The following is a 17118-nucleotide window of genomic DNA, read 5'->3' on the forward strand; positions in this document are numbered from 1 at the left end:
AGTATACATTTGGTTGACCTATATATTCTTGAGGCCATGAGAATATTTTGTAATATAATTCTTAATTTATTCTTAAAATTAGGTTCTGATACTTTGACTCTGCTTCAAACAATAGATTTTTAATAGAAATGAATGGAATTCTCTTACATTGCCTGAATCTGTCTTACTTTATATAAGTGGAAGTTGGGAAAATTCAGATATGCCATATAAACATATGTACATTTGTGTAGGACACAGCATCTTCAGAGATCATTCTTTTTTTTAAAAAAAGATTTTATTTATTTATTTAAAAGATTTATTTATTTTGAAATAAGAGAGAGGGAAAGGAAGAGGGGGAGGGAGGGAGAGAGAGAGAGAAAGAGAGAGAGAGAGAGCACACACGTGCGAGCGAGCACAGGAGCACTAGCTTCCATCTGCTTATTCACTCCCAAGATGGCTGCAACAGCCAGTTCTGGGCCAGGCTGAAGCCAGGAGCTTCTTCTAGGTCTCTCACATGGGTGCAGAGACCCAAGTACCTGGGCCATCTTCCACTGATATCCCAGGCCATTAAGAGGGAGCTGGATCAGAAGTTAAGCAGCCAGGACATGAACCAGAGCCCATATGAGATGCCCGCATTTCAGGTAGTGGCTCTATGCACTATGCAACAATGCCAGCTCCCAGAGATCTTACTTTTTAAGATTGATTAAAACACATGATTGGCAGACAGTAGGTACTCAAGTACTCATGTTATTATCCTAGGACTATAACCAGTTTTTAAGAGAATAAAAGATTATTTATTTTTATTGCTTAAATATGGATGCAGAGAGTAATCTCCTGGGACTTAATTCAGTTTAACTCAAGGCCATAAGCAACGCTGGTAATAACAGCAACAATGATAAAATAACATTTACTCATATAGCGTTAACTATGAGTCAGGCTGACACAGGTTTGTTTCCATTCATTTATTCCCTGAAAACAGCACAATCATGTAGATACTGTTATTAGGTAGGTAAAGAAAGTCCAGCCATTATTAGATGAGTGGGAGATTCCTAAAAGAAGTAAGTGTCTGATCAGACAGTGGCCCAGGCTGCTCAGTGGAGAGCAGAGCTCAGGGAACCTGTGTGGTGATCACAACACTGTCCATCCAATGTTTTGCCCTCCTCCCTGTTCCTGGGTGGGGCTGTGTTACTCTGCTTCTCCTCTTGCCTGTCTTTGAAATAAGCTATGGCTATGAGGCTGGCCATACCCCATACAATGTGAATTTTCTTCAATGGGAAGATTGTGAGAAAGGCCCTGGGTATAGGAACAATAGTGCCCAAGATGGGAAGGAAATAGGAGGAAAACAAACTTGTCTGTACCAACTGAGAATTATTTGTTATGGATCACAACTCAGCCCATCCTGACTGATCCACAGCCCACTGTCTCTGAGAGGAAGCATCACTGCACCCAGTCCAGACAGAACTGGGGTACAGGAAAAAATGGGGCTGTCTACGGGATCCTGAAGCAGTTCTGTTGGCTTTCAGGTGTAACAACATCCCTAGATCTGGATGTGAGGACAGAACCAGGATTAGAGGATGTTGATCCAGATACAACCATTCCAAATGCCAGTGATTGTTGAAACCATCTGGAGCCCCAATAGAAGATTAAGAATCAGAATTATGCATTATACGGGAAAAACTCTTGACAGCACAGTGGGAATGACCTTGTAAGCCTACTCGAAGCATTTTCTTTGGAGGATTGATTTTGAGTTCTCAGAGATGGGGGTTGGAAATTAATCAGACTTATTTTGCTTTGTGGCACATGTAAGAGTAGGGCTGTCCCCTACAGAGTCCTCTGTACTCATAGGATCTCTAGGACTCCAGAAATCTGCCACAAGCAAGCACAGCTGAGGTCATAAATGGGGCCCATTTGAAGTGTCTCTTGAGGGCCAGGAAGCAGACTGGTCTGGATTTGGAGAGGGGATCGCGAGGTCTAGAGTTGCATTACACCTGTTTCCTGTTGCAAGACACTGACAAACCTCAGGTGGACCCATCAGCTACAGAGGATGGCTTGCCTGAGCTGGACAAATAAGGCTTGTTTAGAGAAACTTTAGGGTTTTCAACTACTCACCTCCCTGCCCACCATCACACACATGCCGTATACCAGGTATAGAGTGATCCATTTTCACTCCACAAGGGAAAAGGCTCTAGTTAACTGGAACTGTGTGTGAGTGGCAGTCAGTGGCAGAGCCAGGGAGAGTCTACAACAAGATTCTCTGTTCATTTTCCCATTTTTCCCAGCACTCAGTGTGACATTAGGGCAGTGGGGAAGATGAGAAGTGGAAAGCCAGTGGGAAGCTGCTGAGTTAATCTATTGGAAAGCAGCGTGGGGACAGGCCTTGTAAGGCCTCAGCTGGACCTTTGATGTGGAGAGGAGGAGGCTGGTGTCCATGCCACAGAGTGGGGGTATCACTGATGGACACAGAACAGGTCAGGGGGGAAAAGTGTGGACCCTGGTTCAGGAGAACATGTGGGGACAATGCTTGTTCTAGTCAATCATCAAGCTCGTAACACTACCCAGAAAGGATGTGGTGCTCAGAGTTTGTTAAGTATTTTGAAATGAATGAATGCGTGATTGAGTGGCATGGGGGTGGCTGTCTGGTGCTGACTGCAGGAAAGAGGGACCTGCCATTCAAGACTGAGGTCTCGGCCAGTGCGAGAGAGTTCACAGCGGAGTCGTGTCGGAAGCTGACAGGAGCCTTGAGAGTGGCAGTGAAACACACAGAAATATATTCTGTTTTCAAAAGGAAAGCAGGTATTTCCAGTAGCACACAGGCTGCTCTTCTCTATGGCTGATGAAAGTACTCAATAGTTTGATTTTAAAACATCACTTAGTTTTTGATTTGTCGCCTGATCACCCTCTGAGGCATAAACTTGAAATTGTAAATATAGATTCAACCCTTGATTTTTACCTGGTTTTCAGGCAAGAAGAATAATGAACACTTAAGGGGTGTCGCTATGATTGCCTGGAATTGAAGTGCCTGTTTATTTTTCAGAATCCCATCATTTCATCAGGCAGTTTTTACTTCCCTCTCATGCCTGTTTTTCTCCCGTAGAAAGTTTGAAGGAATAATGCATCTTGGTGGTGCATAGTGCATTTGTTTTTCTCCTTCATTGAAAGCTTTTGCTGTTCATATTTGAAAATCAGCTTAGATGGATGCTGCAATTTACCAAAATCGATATAATTAGAGAAAAAAATGATGCACCAAGAAGAAGACAATGCAAGGAACTATTGGGCATGATTGGGATGCTTAACAAGCCTCACATCTCCAAAGACTCAGATTGAACCATGGTGGAACCTGGACTTCCATACTGGAAATTTTACTCTGAAGCTTTGTTCCTCTAAGCTCTTCCATGCCATTTCACAGCAGAGCAACACTTGAAGAAGTCTGGGTCAGGAGTATGCCCCTTTCAAGCCAGGGTTCACGCTGGACCCCATGGCACCCAAATGGCATACTCACACCTGATTTCTTCACATTATTAACGTTTGTCCCCATGGCTGAAGTAGGGTATCAAACTGTTACATTCTTTGCAGTACTAATCTGCTCCTTTAACAGTTGAGTTCTCCCTGGGTTCTTCTGAGTCTTTAGGAGTGTTAACCGTTTGCTTTCTCAGACTGCAAATTGGGAAGCAGTTCAGGAGCAGACGAGTATCTTCAAAAGTTGATTTTTGGGCACATGAGTGAATGATGTGTCTCAGATGGGAATGTCACGTATCATATGGATAATGGGCTCAGGCCTGCAGAGCCTCTGAGTCTGACTGGAGCCAAGGAGTTTTGCCTTGAGGAGCCCGAGAGAGGTCCCTCATTCCTGATGCCTTTAGCAGCAGTGAGGGGAAGAAGACGAGATGGCCACCGGCACGACCGAGTCACACAAAGGAAAATGGGGAAAGATAAAAGTGTGTGCTCCTTGGCGCCCATGGAAACAGAACACGTTCATAGAATGGAAGGACTTTTAATAGAAGAAGGGTTTTTTACATTTTATTTTATTTAAGGTAAGCAAGTTTCATGAGTTTAATATATACAGATTTAGGAACATAGAATTTTTTTGTAAAGATTTATTTATTTGAAAGATAGAGGGAGAAACAGATCTTTCATCAGCTGATTCACTTCTCAAATGGCTACCACAGCTGGAGATGGGCAAGGTTGAAATCAGGAGCCTGGAACTCCTTCTGGGTCTCCCATGTGGGTGAAGGGTCCCAGCTACATGGGCCATCTTCTGCTACTTTCCCAGGCACATTGGCAGGGAGCTGAATTGAACGTGGAACAGCTGGGACACAAACTGGTACCCATATGGAATGCCGGCGTTGCAGGCTGCAGCTTAACCCACTATACCACAATGCTGGCCCCATGGTTCTTTTTCTTCTTATCTTAGTGGGTGTGGAGGAGATAAGAGTGAGAGAAGTGGAAAAGAGCAGAAGACAACAGGCTTTGCAGCAAGTAGCTCAGTGGCCTCCCCAGCTGGGCACAGCTAGGCGACCTCCTGAGACATGTCTTCCAGAAGAGATTATGGTGTGAGGGTTGGGAAGACAAATGAGACATAACATTTAAAACCATGTGAGGAACAAGGCACCATCCCTGTCGTGGGTACCAGGAGGCTTCTTGTGTGACTTCACTTGCAAGCACATGGAACCACTGCTGCGGGAGGCCGTGGCCCAGGCACCCCTCTGGAATAACACCTGGAGGGGCTGGACACTCAGGCATTCCTGGAGATAATAAATGTTGGCAGAATGTGATAGGAGGTGAATTTGGTACAATAACCACAGATGCATTATTCTACACCCAGACACTAGCCCTGATAACCCCAGAGGGAGGTGCTGGTGTCTCACTTCTGATTCAGCTCCTTAGCGTTAGCACCTTGACCAAGGATGTCTAAGGACAGTGGCACCATCTCCCCACTTGTTGCTGCTCCTGGGCTGCTCTGGCTGGCTCTTGGGCAGCTCTGTGCTGGCTCCTGGGCGGCTCTGTGCTGGCTCCTGTGCTGCTCTGGCTGGCTCCTGGCGGCTCTGGCTGGCTCCTGGGCGGCTCTGGCTGGCTCCTGGGCGGCTTTGGGCTGGCTCCTGGGTGGCACTGGCTGGCTCCTGGGCGGCTCTGGCTGGCTCCTGGGCGGCTTTGGGCTGGCTCCTGGGTGGCACTGGCTGGCTCCTGGGCGGCTCTGTGCTGGCTCCTGGGCGGCTCTGTGCTGGCTCCTGGCGGCTCTGGCTGGCTCCTGGGCGGCTCTGGCTGGCTCCTGGGTGGCACTGGCTGGCTCCTGGGCGGCTCTGTGCTGGCTCCTGGGCGGCTCTGTGCTGGCTCCTGGCGGCTCTGGCTGGCTCCTGGGTGGCTCTGGCTGGCTCCTGGGCGGCTTTGGGCTGGCTCCTGGGCGGCACTGGCTGGCTCCTGGTGGCTCTGTGCTGGCTCCTGGGTGGCTCTGGGCTGGCTCCTGGGTGGCTCTGGCTGGCTCCGGCTGGCTCCTGTGCTGCTCTGGCTGGCTCCTGGGCGGCTCTGGCTGGCTCCTGGGTGGCTCTGGGCTGGCTCCTGGGTGGCTCTGGGCTGGCTCCTGGGTGGCACTGGCTAGCTCCTGTGCTGCTCTGGCTGGCTCCTGGGTGACTCTGGCTAGCTCCTGGGTGGCTACGTGATGGCTGCTGGGTGGCTTTGGGCTGGCTCCTGGGCGGCTCTGGGCTGGCTCCTGGGCGGCACTGGCTGACTCCTGGGCAGCACTGGCTGGCTCCTGGGTGGCTCTGGCTGGCTCCTGGGCGGCTCTGGCTGGCTCCTGGCGGCTCTGGCTGGCTCCTGGGTGGCTACGTGATGGCTCCTGGGCAGCTCTGGCTGGCTCCTGGGCGGCTCTGTGCTGGCTCCTGGGCAGCTCTGGGCTGGCTCCTGGGTGGCTCTGGCTGGCTCTGGCTGGCTCCTGTGCTGCTCTGGCTGGCTCCTGGGCGGCTCTGGCTGGCTGCTCCTTCTTATTTTCAAGCCACTTAATATAGTTGGCAGAAACTTCCAGGCAGCTGCAATTTCTCAAAGTTGAGATTTTAAGCAAGGTTTTTTTTTTTTTCTTTTTTTTTTCTCATCCTATTTCAAAAGGACTGCCTCTTCCTAATGTGCTTCATAGCATCCTTGCTGAATGCTTATTACCAAGGACGCCTCGATCCCATCGGTGTGTGAACCACATTTCTGCCCTGCCTCCTTCTGCAAAGGCTGCTCTCTTTTTTCCCTGCTGCCTTTGTTTTCTGGATTCCGCTGTGGGATGTGGCTTAGGGCTTAATCCATTTTTGATAAGAGTAAATCTCAGGTGAAGTTGAAAGTAGGAAGAGTCTTTCATGGCCCAGAAACACAGCTCTTGGATCTTGATGAGTAATAGCATTCAGCTCGTCCTGTAACTGAGGTGTGCTTGTGGTCGTGTCACACTGAAGGCTCCTGTTGTTTGACTTCTGGAAGGAAGCTCTGGTTGTGGTGCTGGTGGTGGTGGTGGTGGTGAGCTGGAGGCAGAGCTGACGGAGAGCGTGCGACCACCACAGGTAGGTTACTGTTGGCACCAACGTTTTGCCCTGCACTTGTCAAACTCTGCTAAAGATCATGCAAGTTAGACATTTGTTTATAATTAAAAAAAAAAAAAACAAAATTAAAAGAAGATTGGGTCACATTGCTTATAGGCAGAGAAAAAGAAATCTGGATTCAGGTCTAATGGGACCAAAGGCCACTTTCATCCCTTCTACCCTACTCTGCCACTTTCACCCCTAAAACAATAAGTTATCTTTTCCTTTCCTCACTTCACTGTCTCTGGTTCTTACCCACTTCTAATTTTTATAGCTAGATATAAACTAGAGTAAGCTCTCATATTAACCATGCCCTTGGAATACTTACCTTCAAGTACAAAGTGCTTGCATTGCTTTGGGTCCTGCTGGGGTGGGTGTGTGTATTACAGGTACATGTTTGTGTCCACCTAGAGTTCTCTCCAGAGGATGCTATTGTGGTTGATTAGGTCAGGAGGGTGGCACTCTAATGACTGGGCTGTGTGATCTTACAGGGGACAGGAGTGTGTGCTTTTCCCTGTCTGCCATGAGAGGACACAGTGAGAGGGTGCATGATCTGCTGTGCCGCGATATTATACTTCCCAGGCTCCTGAGCCGTGGAAATAAATAATCAAGGCACCCAGACTGTGGTGTTCTATGATGCCAGCCAGGACTTACTAAGGTAGTGAGGGACAGTGGACAGACTGGGCACGGGATGAAGGCTCCCTTGTGGAGGTTGCTTAACACAGTGCCTGCCCAAAGGAAGTGCTTAGTAAGTGCTGGTTGGGTGAACAGAAATAGGGGAGGGAAAGGCTCAGTATTACTGCATTCAGTTCTTTCAGTATGCTAACGGTGTTTAGGCACTGTGATGTGCCTCTCACATCCCTACAGCGGAAGACTCTGCCTCCATCTCCTGCTCTCGGCCCCTTTAGTGGAGGCAGAGGCAGAGAGCTGCCTCGCTCCTGGTCTTCCTTCTCCTGATGATTACATATTTTGTCTGACTGGTGCAGTACTGACAGCCCCAGGCTGCCTGGATAGTTCTGGGTGTTCAAGGAGCTGCAGAACTCCCAGAGTTTGCAAGGGTGTTGGAGCCTGCCTCACAGTTGCATTTGCTTACTCCCAACCTCTACCTCCTGCATAACCAGAAACTCAGAGTCAGACCTGGGAAGCCGCAAGCTGCAACTGCACATGGCCAAGTACTGGCTGGGGGATTATTTTTTTTTTTTCAGGCCTAGAGATACTATAAGGTGGTCATGCTTGAGATCCCTGTGAAACAGGCACAATTCAGGACATCCTCGGTGTTCTAGTATAATGTGTCTTTTGCAAAATAAGGCTGTATTATTGATTACTAATGGCCAATTTACATTTTTTTGACAGGCAGAGTGGACAGTGAGAGAGAGAGACAGAGAGAAAGGTCTTCCTTTACCATTGGTTCACCCTCCAAAGGCCGTTGCGGCTGGCGCACTGCGCTGATCCAAAGCCCAGAGCCAGGCGCTTCTCCTGGTCTCCCATGCAGGTGCAGGGCCCAAGGACCTGGGCCATCCTCCACTGCACTCCCTGGCCACAGCAGAGAGCTGGACTGGAAGAGGGGCAACCCGGACAGAATCCAGCGCCCTGACCGGGACTAGAACCCGGTGTGCCGGCACTGCAGGCAGAGTATTAGCCTAGTGAGTCGCGGCTAATTTACATTTAAACATGAAGCAGAGCTTGTACCTGAAGTAGGTTATAAAGAGACACCAATGCCTGGGAACCACTGAAGTGCTTCTGTCTAGTACAGTTGAGATTAATCAGTGTTCCACCTACTTGTTTAGTTTGCTTAGAATATGATGCTTCCTGCTGATATTATTCTCAGTATATTTTTCTTCAAGAACCCCAACACAGTTGTGGTAGGCATAAGAGCTCCACTCATTGCTTTTTGTCCATTAACACTTGGTTCTTAGGTTATTGCAGTCTGTGTTCAAAACACAGTAGTTGAAACTGTTGCTGCCTGGTACTCGATCTATTTGCTTGCATTTTCTAGAGCTGTCATAAACAAAGCAGTTCCAGCTTCGCTCATTTGTCCCTGCTCTTCTGTTCTCCCCTCAGGTCATGTCAAACAACCACAGAAACCATTTGACCTGTGTATTTAACCACACATCATTGCTGTTGGAAAGTTCTAGAGTACGGGGACCACACTCTCCATAAGTTTTTTTTAAAGATTTATTATTTTATTTATTTGAAAGGCAGAGTTACAGAGAGAGAGGGAGGGAGAGAGGGAGGAAGAGAAAGAGAGAGTGAGAACAAGCGAGCAAGCAAGCTCTTCCATCTGCTAGTTCACTCCCCACATGACTGCTATGGCTAGAGCCCGGAGCCAGGAGCTTCTTCCAGGTCTCCTGAATGGGTACAGAGGCCCAAGCACTTGGGCCATCTTCTACTGCTTTTCCAGGCCATAGCAGAGAGCTGGATCGGAAGTAGAGCAGCCGGGATTTGAACTGGCGCCCATATGGGATGCCGGCACTGCAGGTGGTGGTTTACCTGCTATGACACAGTGCTGGCCCCATTCCGTCATTTTTTTTCATAAACAAAAGCATGAAGGGTGTTATGCTCAGTTCAGATGATCCCTGTCATACCTGTTCTGACCACCATGGTGGCAAGACCAGAAACATGGCTCCATCATCTTAGTTAGGAATTGATTCTATGGCTGGCAGTTTCAACGAGAGCAGACAAAGAAAGATAGAGGAAGCAAAGGAGAAATAGAGAGCACACATGAGACCTGGGATATGACAGTGGGTTCCACAAGGACCTTTGTGTGGATTAAGACAAGGTTGTCCTTTGGGGAGCTCCATGTGTGGTTCACTGGGTGAAACTCTATATGAATTAGAAAATGCCATCTCAGGCCGGTGCCTTGGCTCACTTGGCTAATCCTCCACCTGCAGCGCCCGCACCCTGGGTTCCAGTAATGGTTGGGGCGCCGGGTACTAGTCCTGATTGCTCCTCTTCCAGTCCAGCTCTCTGCTGTGGCCTGGGAGGGCAGCAGAGGATGGCCCAAGTGCTTGGGTCCCTGCACCCACATGGGAGAACAGGAGTAAGTTCCGGGCTCCTGGCTTTGGATCGGCGCAGCACTGGCTGTAGTGGCCATTAGGGGAATGAACCAACGGAAGGAAGACCTTTCTCTCTGTCTCTCTCTCACTGTCTATAACTCTGTGTCTCTCTCTCACTGTCTAACTCTGCGTGGCAAAAACAATAAAAAAGAAAATAAAAATAAAAAAGAAAATGCCATCTCATTTTCATTGGAGATTGTCATCCTGTGCTCTGAGGGCTTTCCCGGGTGGGATAGCTATCGCCACAGTCCCAGCTTCCACTCACTGGACGCTGATAGCACTCACACGATGTGGAATCATCAAAAGCTTGTTCAGATATCAGTAGGTGCTTCCAGGGGGGCAGAAGTCATCCCCTGTGAGAGGCGCTCACTTAGTGCATGTAGCAGTATGCAGGAGTGCACCCTTTACAGAAAGGATCATGGTAAGCTTGCCAGCCATCCCGCCCCACCTCTGCACCCCTACAGTACCCTCGGCAGGTGTATTTTTGCAGTGTAGAGTCTCCACAGCTGTGTGTGGCGGCCCTGCTGATTACCCTGCAAGCCTGCAAACTGGCTGAATTTCTTCCAGTTGCTTCACCGAGATACTCTTGAATCCTTAAAACCTGTGCTCTTTGTGCCTTGTCTTGCTTAAATTGTTACTTTACTTTGTAGGCAGACCAGTGCCCTCCTCTTCTCACCCCTCCCCTCCTCTGGTTCATCAGAGATTTCAGAAAGTGCTTTTCCATGGCCAGTTTTGTGGCACAGTAGATTAAACTGCTGTGTATGACCCTGGTATCACATAATGAGTACTGGTTAGAATCCTCACTGCTCCGTTTCTGATCCAACTCTCTGCTAATGCACCTGGGAAAGCAGCAGAAGATGGTGCAAGTATTTGGGCCCCTGCCACCCACGTGGAAGCCCAGAGAAAGTTCCTGGCTTCTGGCTTTGTTGTCGAAACCACTTGGTGAGTGAACCATTGGATGGAAGATTCTCTCCCTCCCTCCCTCCCTCCGTCCCCCTCTCCCTCTCCCTCTCCATCTCCCTCTCCCTCTCCATCTCCCTCTCCCTCTCCCTCTCCTTCTCCCTGTCCCTCTCCCTGTCCCTCTCCCCCGCACCCTGCTTTTCAAATAAGTAAATAAATAAATATATCTTTTAAAATGTACTTTCCTGTCACTGTTAGCTTGAGTAGCTCTCTATCACTCTGTTGAAAGTTTTTGAATGTGTGACAGTGGTTTGGAAGGTATTACCTCTGTCAGCACTTATCTCACCCCCCCCCTTTTTTTTTTGACAGGCAGACTGGACAGTGAGAGAGAGAGAGACAGAGAGAAAGGTCTTCCTTTACCATTGGTTCACCCTCCAGTGGCCACTGCAGCTGGCACACTGCGCTGATCGAAGGCAGGAGCCAGGTGCTTCTGCTGGTCTCCCATGGGGTGCAGGGCCCAAGCACTTGGGCCATCCTCCACTGCACTCCCGGGCCACAGCAGAGAGCTGGACTGGAAGAGGGGCAACCGGGACAGAACCTGGTGTGCCGGTGCCGCAGGCGGAGGATTAGCCTATTGAGCCAAGGTGCTGGCCGATCTCACCCCTTCTTAAATGGACTTTTCTGTTTTTCCCTCAGATTTTTTTTCCTTGCACAACATGCATCTTAGATACTGTGTTACATTTTGGTTTCCTTTCAAGACTGTGGCATCATTCCCCTTTATTCATGCTGTTTCATCTTTGACGATTGATAAAGATGTGTCCTGAAACACATAATTTCTCATAACTTAAAGGAACTTAGACTGGTATGCATGAGACAGGACAAATAGAGTATTTACTAATTAATTGAAAACTATGTTTTAAAGTGAGAAAGATAAAGTGATATTTTACAAGAAGGTAGTACTTCCTGTAATTGTGATAGAGCATGAAAAGGGTGGTGAGCTATGGAGTCTCCTTTGCCTCATTTGTAATCAGGCTCGTAGGCACATGGTCTGAGTGCAAGGTTGGATTCCACCAGTACTCAGATTTATTTCCTTTTATTTCTATGGAATGAAAATCCTTACAATTCCGAGTTGTCAGGAATGGTACCACTGTTTGGTGATGCTGTGTTACAGTTTTGGATATTTTGTCAGGTATGGATGGCCTCAGAAATTATAACTCGTTTTCTTAATCAAGCACACTTTCAGACACTGGGACACTGATTTGATGAGCACTTGCATGTATCCCACTCGAGAGCCCACTGTGGGGTGGGCATTTGTGTGGCGGCTACCATGCTGCCTGTGACACCCCCATGTCGTATCAGAGTGCCTGGGCTCCATTCTTGCCTCTGCTCCTGATTCCAGTTTTCCTGACAGCAGGTGAGGAGGACTCAGGTACTTGGGTCCCTGCCACCGAACCCATGTGGAAGACCCAAATGTAAGTTCCTGGTTCCTGACTTTAGTGTGGCGCAGCCCTGGCTGTTGCCAGTGTTTGAGAACTGAACCAGTGGAGAGGAGTGCTTTTTGTCTGTCTCTCTCTGCCTCTGAGTTAAACAATTTTGATAAAACTCACTGAATGTTCCAACTTCTGAGATTGAAGGGTGTAAATCCCTGATTCACATTTCAGCCACATTTGGGTGTGAAAAGTTTCTTTTCATGATCGTTTACAGTGTTGGAGTGTGACTGCCAAAGATGCCCCATTGTGTCATTTCATTTGCACCAGTGGGGGAAAGAAACCAGAGAGATAGCAGCCTGGCCTAACCTCCCACCACACCAGCCTCCTTTCTGTACCAGACATTCTGGGGCTGTATCCCTCCTGCATGTTAGCACCTGTTTCTCCTCCCTTCTGCATGCCTGCTTCCTTTTCTGCCTTAGGTCTCCCCTCAAGTTTCACCTTCCTAGGGAGGCCACTGACTAAAGTAGAGATGAGATTGGCTATTTCTAACTTAGCTTCACTGGGCAGCTGTGTCTCCTCTCCCTGTCTACTTTATAGCATTTATCACAGTCAGTGATGACGTTGCTTGTTTACCTATTTATTATTGGGTTTCCCAACATGTTGTTGAGGCCAGGTTGTGTGAACAGCTCTTATTTCCAGGTCCTGGGCGCAACAGACGCTCAATAAAGAGGATCTGAATCTCTAAATTGCTACTTTATCCCACCCCATGGTGTCTTTTTCATTTTCTAAATGTATTTAGATTTCGGTCTTGTCTTTGTCTTTTTCAAGTGAAAAACTGGCTTTTTATAGAGAATATTCTGTTGTTTTCCTTCCTTGAAAGAAAAGTCAATTGGTTCAGCTGAGAATTTACCATATTTTCCTTGGAAATGATTGATGGCTTTGATGGCTTCATGCCACTCTTTAGAAAAATCTCACAACTTTGGATTCCCTGGGAGCTGGAGGCAAGCATATCGTCGTATATTAAAGGGCAATTTTCAGATGATCAATAGTGGATTGTCTTTTTATCCTCTATTCCTTCCTTTTTCAACCATTTGGAAGAAGTCACACTTTTGAATGAAGTGGTTCCAATCTATGCAATCTCAAATTCCATACTGCTTGGAGCTCTGCTCACAATTGTTATGAACTGATTATGTCTCTCAAAGTCCTATGTGGAAGTCCTAATCCTGCAATTTGACTGTATTTGGAGATAGGGATTCTAGGGAGGAAATTGAGGTTAATGGAGTCATAAGCTGGGGTTCTGATCTGACAGGAAAGGGAGAGACACAGGGACACATGCTTTCTCACCAGGTGAGTACACAGGAATGCCGTGTGAGGACACAGGGGGCAGGCGGCTGCTGCAAGCCCAAGAGAGAGGCCTGTCTGGACACTCACTCCGACAGCTTCAGGATCGTGGACTTCCAGCTGCCAGGCCTGTGAGAAAATTTCTGCTGTGTAAGCCACCCAGCTGTGGTCTCCTGTAAGGGCAGGCTGAACAGACTGATGCAACAAGGACTGCGAAAGTTTGAATTTAGAATTCAGTTTACCAATCTCATCACTAATTTTGTCCTTTATTTCAATGAGTGGACTTTGAACTGTTCCTTTATTTTTTAGTTTGAAGATAATTCACAATAAAATAGTAAACATTAAACTTCAGTTTTAACAAATGTAAAACACAACACTCAACTTGAAAATAGATAAGAGTTGTGAGTTACCAATAAAAATATAGCTGATTCCAACGCAGCACATATATAACCTTTGGGAATATGATGATCATTAAAATGAATCAAGATTTCTCTGAAAATCAGCATTTACATAGCATTTCAAATTTTTGTTCAAAAGTCAGTTTGTTGCATTTCCTTCTGAAGTGAAAATGACCCGAAAACTATGTGGGACCCACATTCCAAAATGCAGAGCCTTTTTTTCCTTCAAAGCATTTTGTGTTGAAAGAAGAGCCTTCTCATGTGTTGGGAGTCCAACGGGATGGTGCCGGAGATTGCTTTACCTGCGCCAGGCGGGAGGCCCAGTTGCACTTACAGGTGGATCCTCTTGAGCCACATCCCCTCCATTCACCACCATCTGTGCCCTGGATGCGGACCGCCATGGAGTGCATCAAGATCTCCCTTTGCCCTCTGGCTGTAGTTGGTTCAGTGGGAGATCAGAGAAGGAAGGCAGAATAAAGCCCTCATGCCCAGAGACATGCACGTTGCAATCCCCAGGGCCTACAAACATCTCATCTTCTCTGACAGAAAAAGCAGAAGTGACTAAACTAAGGTCTTAAGAGGCCAGAGATGATCCTGCATGATCTGGGTGGATCCATTGTCTATCTGAACAGGAACTGAGGTGTCGCTCGCTCCACAGGCTCGCGGAGGAGCGGCAATGGATTTGCTGTTGTCTCTTTCCCCGGTCCTCCCGGATTAGCTGCCCCCCCCTCCACAGAGGAGCAGCAATGGATTTGCTGTTGTCTCTTTCCTCGGTCCCCACAGATTAGCTGCTGGCACCCCCCCCCCCCCGCGGAGGGGCGGCACCCCTGCCATTTCCCCCGCTTCCACAGAGGAGCGGCACACCACTGGCTGGCTCTCTCAGGGGTTGCTCAGATGTTCCTGGTACATGTTGTCTCTCTCCTCCTTTATAGTCCTCTTCCACCAATCCCGACTCTGCTGGCGTTCTCTCCCCACACGCTGAGCACGCTGCTCTCCTCCAATCAGGGGCAGGACCAGCTCCTGCAGCTTGTTAGCTGAATTGGTGAGGCAGCTGTGTGGAAGTTGTTTATTCCCTCTCAGCGCCATATGGTGGGAGATCAGGTGCATAGAGTTAGTCTTAGCAGTTCCAGTAGTTTAGTCTAGTCTCGGTAATCTCAGTATTTGTCCTCAGTATTTATTTGTCCACAGTCTTAGTACTTATTTGTCTCCTGGGCGACGGGCCCTGCCATGTTACGGGAGACGGGCCCTGCTCCCCACACTGAGGGGGTAAAAATCCCACCAGGAGCTCTGATGATGGAGGCAGAGGTGGGAGGGATGTAGCCCCAAGTGTGGGGAAGATTGGCTGCTTCCAGAAGCCTGAAGAAGCAAGACTCTCCTGGAGTTTTCAGAAGGAACCAGGCCTACCAACATGTTGATTTTAGCCCCATGAGATTCATGACTGTTAGAACTCTGAGAGTAATTGTGTGCTGTATTAAGACACTGAGCTGTTTGTTTATTAACTTTTGTAGGAAGCTAATTGGAATAGGGGCAAGAAAAGTGAGATTAGAGTATTTATCATCCCCTCCCCATCCCTCTCCTGCGACAGCTCCTGTGGACTGGATTTGTCTTCTGTCCTGTGCCCCCAGCCTTATTTCTTAGGCTCTGGTAGCAGCATTCCACCTTCCCTTGAGGCCAGAAGTCATTGCGAACAGAAATCTGCTGGATTTTCTTCATTTTATAGGAACTTGACTTTGCCATTTCCTGCTCAGCTGCTGACTAATGCGAGGAGTAACATCGAGGAAGATGGGGCCGGCAATGGCGGAAGCTGTCCTAGTGCTGCCCTTTCTCTCTCTGGCCAGCCTCTGCCTGCTTTGCTGAATCCCTCCTGGGCCCTGAGGAGAACAAGACTCGGCCCACAAACTTGCAGCCTTGGTCCTCACACATCAGAGCTGAGAGTACATTTGCAAAACACACATGTGGTTTATGCAGGGAGCATTTTTCTTTATTTTAAATTTTTTCAATTGATGATCTTCTGTATATAAAAATAATTGAAAATGAATCTTGATGTGAATGGGATGGGAGAGGGAGCGGGAGATGGGAGGGGTGTGAGTGGGAGGGAAATTATGGGGGGGGGGGAGCCATTGTAATCCATTAACTGTACTTTGAAAATTTATATTTACTAAATAAAAAATAAAAAAAAATTTCAATTGACAGAGAAACTTGCATGTTTGTCATCTACGACTTGATTTTCTGAAGAAAATATTTTTCTTCTGCTTTCAATTGCTAATAATGGAGAACAGACTCTAAAAGATGTTTGAGTTTGTAGCGCATCTTATTTGAAAACATTGTCCTTAGAAATTAAGGAAGCAGTAGTCAGCTTCGAGATGGTCCACATTGGTTTGATTCCCAGCCCTGGATCCTGACTCCGGCTTCCTGCTCATGCACACCCTTGGAGACAGCAGGCAATGACACAAGTCATTGGGTTCCTCCCACCCATATGAGAGAGCTGGATTGAGTTCCTGGTTCCTGGCTTTGGCCTCACCAAATCCTGGCTGTTGCAGCTGAAGCTCTCTCTTTTTGTCCCTTTGACTTTCCAATAAGTAAAAAAAAAAAAAAAATTGAAAATAAAACAAAAACTAAGGGAATGTTATTAAATTTCTTAGGAAACTTGTTAAGAAATACTCTTTTTTTCCTGAGTTTTTAAAACAGTTCTTGATATAAGGAACTCTTAATTGGAATATCATAAGTACATGTTATATTGAGTATTTTGTATATGTATCAGGAGCATATTTGCGTGTTCTGACTTTTGAAAATTGCACTGACAACTCTTATTTTGAGGTTTATATATATGTTTTATATTGAATATGATAGATAGCTAGATAGATAACTCTTTGGAGAATCAGAATACTATTCTGAGAAAGAGAAGTTCTTGGCAAACCATCCCATGTGAAACGTTACAGTGAGGATTTCTCTTTTCTCATCCCACTGCAATTTGGTGATTATGCACCACCCCACACAGTGTCAGGAATGTAATCCTCTGCTGTGATTTAATGGTAATTTAAAGTTTCATGATAAATTCTCTGATAGCATTCAAAAATATATTACTGACCTTTTAGAACATTTTAAGTGCTGAAACTATATCATTTTATTTTCTTTTTATCTTTTAACCTTGGGAAAGAAGTATCCTTACTTTTTGCATGAAACTAAATTGTTTCAGCTGTTTTCCTAAATATGGGGATAAAGGAAGACAACTTTGAGGATTTGGGACAGGCTCTGTGACACAATTCCTGGTGCTTTCAAAGAGCTACTCTCCATATAAAGCAAAAATGTAAGTGAGTTATTTGTCCTTCTGCCTCTACTCTGTTCCCTAGTTTTATGTGAGCTGGACTGTTGCTGGTCATTGAGGCACTACATGGGGTGAGAGAGCAGGTGGTAGTGCAGGATTCTCACCAGACTCTGCTCCCCTGGGTTCCCTGAGCATCCATTG

General features: G+C 47.2%; 1 long non-coding RNA gene across 2 annotated transcripts in view; it reads left to right on the forward strand.

The window, feature by feature from the left end:
* LOC127487367 (uncharacterized) overlaps positions 1-17118 on the forward strand; it is a 334927-nt gene that overhangs the window by 306965 nt on the left and 10844 nt on the right. The window contains exon 6 of one of the 2 annotated variants that reach the window (XR_007914180.2): positions 1503-15685. The exons of the other annotated variant lie outside the window; for it this stretch is intronic. This is a non-coding gene — a long non-coding RNA (uncharacterized lncRNA). Of the gene's footprint in view, positions 1-1502; positions 15686-17118 lie in introns of those variants that run through there. 2 annotated transcript variants of the gene reach the window in all.

Source organism: Oryctolagus cuniculus, chromosome 8 (assembly GCF_964237555.1).
Source record: "Oryctolagus cuniculus chromosome 8, mOryCun1.1, whole genome shotgun sequence".
Classification (NCBI taxonomy): Eukaryota; Metazoa; Chordata; class Mammalia; order Lagomorpha; family Leporidae; genus Oryctolagus; species Oryctolagus cuniculus.